Source organism: Octopus bimaculoides, chromosome 6, assembly GCF_001194135.2.
Source record: "Octopus bimaculoides isolate UCB-OBI-ISO-001 chromosome 6, ASM119413v2, whole genome shotgun sequence".
NCBI classification, from domain to species: domain Eukaryota; kingdom Metazoa; phylum Mollusca; class Cephalopoda; order Octopoda; family Octopodidae; genus Octopus; species Octopus bimaculoides.
The window spans coordinates 67,994,540-67,999,498 of record NC_068986.1 but is presented as its reverse complement, the minus strand read 5'-3'; positions in this window follow the sequence as shown (position 1 = coordinate 67,999,498).

The window sequence follows — 4,959 nt, the reverse complement described above, 5'->3', positions numbered from 1 at the left end:
TGCTCTAGCGGATTACTGGGGCTCCAGGGTTATTGCCGAGACGGTAGTTATGGAGCCATTGCAGATTTCCGATGCAGCGGATATATAATTGTTAAACGAGACATCAAACATTAAGGTAAGGCAAACATCTCAATCCATATACAATTTTATTATAGGAAGAAAATCCAAGAGAAAGATGTGAACATATGAAGGTTCAATAATAGAATGGTAGCGGAGGTGGCTATTAATTGGTAAAAGGAAAAAAAAAAAAAAAAAGAAAATAAAGAGAAAGAGAGGTTGATAGAGTGAGGTAAGGGGCATTTTAAGGATTGGCTATAGCTTAAAGTAAGGTGCATATATGTATGGTGTCTAAGAATTGTGTTGGGTAGTCCGTACACAATTCCAAGACACCATAGTCTTGTGAGCGGATTTCGTGCACGGAAACTGAAAGACAACTGTCGTATATATGTGTATATTTGTTTGTGCGTGCGTGCATGTGTGTAAGTCCCCTCTCCATCGCTTGATTACCGATGTTGATGTGTTTATGTCCCCGTAACTTAGCGGTTTGGCAAAAGACACTGATATAATAAGTACTAGGCTTACATAGAATAAATCTTGTGGTCGATTTCTTCACCCAACGGCAATGCTCCAGCATGGCCGTAGTCACATGACTGAAACAAATAAAAGAATAAAAGACTATGCCATTTTAATCCCAAGCTCAATTGAAAGACGTGGCCTCTAGGGCAAAACTCCTCTTTAAAATCTTTAAAATGTGGCTCGAGTACACCCGAATGAAATCGTGTTATAATGCTAGTATATTTAGATATAGTAGGGTAAAAAATTGGATATTAATTAATAACACACAGGTACACGCACACACATACACAGGTACAAACGTACACGCACACGAACACACACGCGCGCGCAAGCACACATACACGCATTCATACTCCCGTCTAATAGAAAGTCAGTTTTCAAAGTCCACATTCCTTAGAGAAACTGTAAATATGATTAGAAGAACGGAATATAGCCTGTAATTCCGCTCTTTCGGAAACTCGGTTACATTTTAATAATTTTAAAAACGAGGTATCTTCACGAGTACCAGAATATGGAGAAAATATGCATCAATGCATCCGTCAACGATATTCCACTACCACCAGTAATTTTAAAAACTAAAATCGCGATCCGTATGTACTTATATAAAATAACTTTTTAAATAGCTTATATAAATTTGGTATGACACTTTTATACATCTGCCCGTCCCTCCATTCTACGAACATTGCAGTTTCTTACCACCGGCCAATTCAATTCTTTGCTGATGGAAAACATTATTAGTTTCATCGGATTGTCCTATCCTGCTACTTGGTGAGCAATTGTTGTTTATGTCTGCTACAGTCTTATGTAAGTACAATCACGCACAGTTTATTGTATCGTCATTATTCATGAGAAATGGGAAAAAATCACAAAGTAGAGGTGAAGGCATAATGCCAAAAGTAGTCGTAAGGTGATTACGTTGGACATTAAATTTGATATATTACAAAGATTTGTTTTGAGAGAAAAGTTGTCAAATTGAAAAGCATTCAAATTTTCATCTATAATAATGTGAATAATACCTAACAATAACGTTAAAACTAGGTCCAGCGCTCTCAATATGGAATGGCTCCTGAGCGAGTGAATCAACAACGAGATTTATTGTGGTGTGCAGATAAATAGAATGGCTTTTTGAGCGGAAGTTAAGAGTTTGTGTAAGGTTTTCCAGAAAGAGGAAGGTGTAAATTTGGTGCCTTTAGAGGCGATGGCTTTGTTGAAAGCATTCGGTCTAGGCTTCCGAGAGTATATGGACGTGTAACATAAAACACACATCCATATACTACGCAATGCCTTCTAGACCTCGCACGCTATGGTACTGAGTCAGCTGACTGGTCGGTGATCATTCATTTGTTTTATGCTATCTCTGGCATCATATGATTATCGCTCTTCATTTATAAGAAACATCTGAACCTACACTTTTAGGAATGTCCTTCACAAGTTCTATAAGTAGTTCGGTTATAGTTGCAAGGTGGCTGTTCAGCAGAAAAAAGTATTCAAACTACATTTGAAGAATCTCACTCCGAATCTTTCACCAGTTCAAATCTATTCCTGTTCACTCTTTCAGTTTTGTATACACATATACCAAGTGTGAAAGTAACCTTGGTAGATTCAAACAAACAACGCCAACAAACCTCACGTTGTCCTTTCCATTGTCCTTAGAAATTGCACCTCAGAATTAGCCCATTTACTCACCAAACTTCATCATGATGTTTTAAAACATGCTAGCTATCATCTCACCCTAATATTTCAAAGGTAATGGAAACAGCTATTTACAACAACGTTCACTCTCACCTTGGATCACTCTGTCTGTCTGTCTGTCTGTCTGTCTGTCTGTCTGTCTGTCTGTCTGTCTGTCTGTCTGTCTGTCTGTCTGTCTGTCTTTGTCTGTCTGTGTCTGTCTATCTTTCTCTGTCTCTCCTACATCCCCTTTCTCTCCTGTTAAAGACCAACAGTATAGCTTCCATAAAGTCAGATCCACAGGTGGCTCGTTCTCCTATGCCCTCAAATTTATCCCATGTCTCGCCTCGGAAAAAAACTTGGTAAAATCAATGTTGTCGCCTTCAGTAACTGCAATGTTGTTCACCATGTCTGGTATGAAAACCTATCAAAACTGCTCACCTCTGGATTCCATGACCGCATCTCAAAGACTGGACCTTCTCTTCAGGACCAGATGCTGCTACTTTCTTCAACAATCATTGACACTCAACAAAAAACTCAGATGAGACCCTTAACAGTGTTATACCCACAGGTGTGGCACAACTGACATCTTATATCACATCCACAAAAGACCCCAACACTCGACCGATTAGCATAAATCACTCATAGATAATCTGAAATCGATGCCTTTTCCACTGCTTCTTTAATAGCCTCTTGTTCTCAGAATTAGCTCGACTCAAACCGCTTCCACTCAAGTACTCCCAACCACTTAACTCTCCTTTCACCAGCTTGTTGGGGTGTAGGATCCATAATAAATACTACACCCGTTCCTTCTAACCAAGAACGTCGGCGATTTGGAATTCCCTCTCTTTCCCTCTGTCTCAAAATAACTTCCATTACAGCAACTTCAGTCACGCAGCAATTAAAATCCGTAGTATTTACAAACACTACAACGCTATTCAGGTAAGGTATGGGGGATACACCGTTGAGGCAAGTCGCTGCATCTATCATTTGTCAGTATTTCTTAGGCTTGTCTCGAGTAACTCTCTGAGAAGTGTCCATGTCAGTTCCTATCTCTGCGAGATGCTTCCCCACCCGCCAGGATCATATGACATGTAACTGGTCAACTCGAGGCGTCACCCCAGCCGGATCTTCAGAGAAGAGAACATAACACGCAGGGTCCCACTCGGAAAATCGAGCTACAGGTCCAAACTGTCCCAACTGACGGTCCCGCATCATACAAGCATCAGGACACATCTCAGTTTCTGAGAATAGCCGTTGGCTAGTTACGAAATCCGACCAATAGTTACCCGTATTCTTTCAAAGCGTCGTGTTACCAAAATTATTGACAACGCTATTACTACATTTTTATTCCCCAATGAATTTATCTTTCAAATATTTGTTTTTAGTGCACACATACTGTACAATGTGTTTATAAATTGTCACTTTACAGAAGCATTGCTTCTTTGACCTGGAGTTTGAAAAAAATGACAGTACACAGCTCATGAAAATCAATGAGAATTATGTCTTCTAACGAAATTCTGCGTTACAGCAATATTTTCATGCTCTATATTAATTCTTATCAACATAAGTCCACTATTGTGGTTGTGAGGGCCTGGATAACGGCCCCCGCTTCCGTTCCCTTACCCTTCTTTCCACTGGCCTTGTACCTCTCTGCTATATAAACATGCTAACTCCATATTTGTGACTTGTATTTCTCGTCTTCTGAAGAACCGCTTATGATCAGCATCTATGAATTCCATTTAAGGTGCGACACAGATAGACTGACGCACACACATACACACAGACACACACACACGCACACACATGCACACACATATATACATACATACATACATACATACACACACGTATACAATTTCCTTTCTGTAGAAGAGTGTAGCCTCGAAACATCAAAAGACTCTTCCATTTTCTCTGAGCATTAAGCTAATACATCTTGTCTGTTCTCTCACCTGTTTAACTTTTGCTTTTTGTTTTTTGTACAGTTTTCAACCACGTACATACATACATACATACATACATGTAAATAGGAATATATGTGATGGCAATCTTACTAGATTTCTACAACAGCTCCTGAAACAGAAATATATATATATATGTAAGAGAGTTAAAGCAATATATGCAACAAACAAATTAACAAATTAAAGCTTTAGTGGAAAAACGGCTGAAAAAATGCTTTAAAACTTAGCAAATTGAAATATAAGGAAAACACTGACATAAATGTAAATCGAAATGGCGGAGAAAGTCTTTCGGTTCCTAAAGGCTGAATTTGTTTTCACAACAGGCAAAGTATGAAGAATATAAGCAAATGGAAAAGGAGGGACGCAAACTAAAAATCCATTAAAATATAAACTCAAATTGCAACATACACTCATACATATATATACGTACATGTGCAAAAATATACAACATATACATATATTTACACACACATAAACACATACGCGCGCACACGCACATACATATAAGCATTTATGTATGTATATATATATATATATATATACACTCACATACACACATATATATACATACATTATAAAATATCTACATAAGTATAATTATATATATGTACATATCTATTTATATATATACGTTTATGAATGTTAATAAATATCTTTGTCTATAACCGCATGCACACAAACATACGTACGCACATACATACCTTCATATATATATGTATATATATATATATATATATATATATATATATAT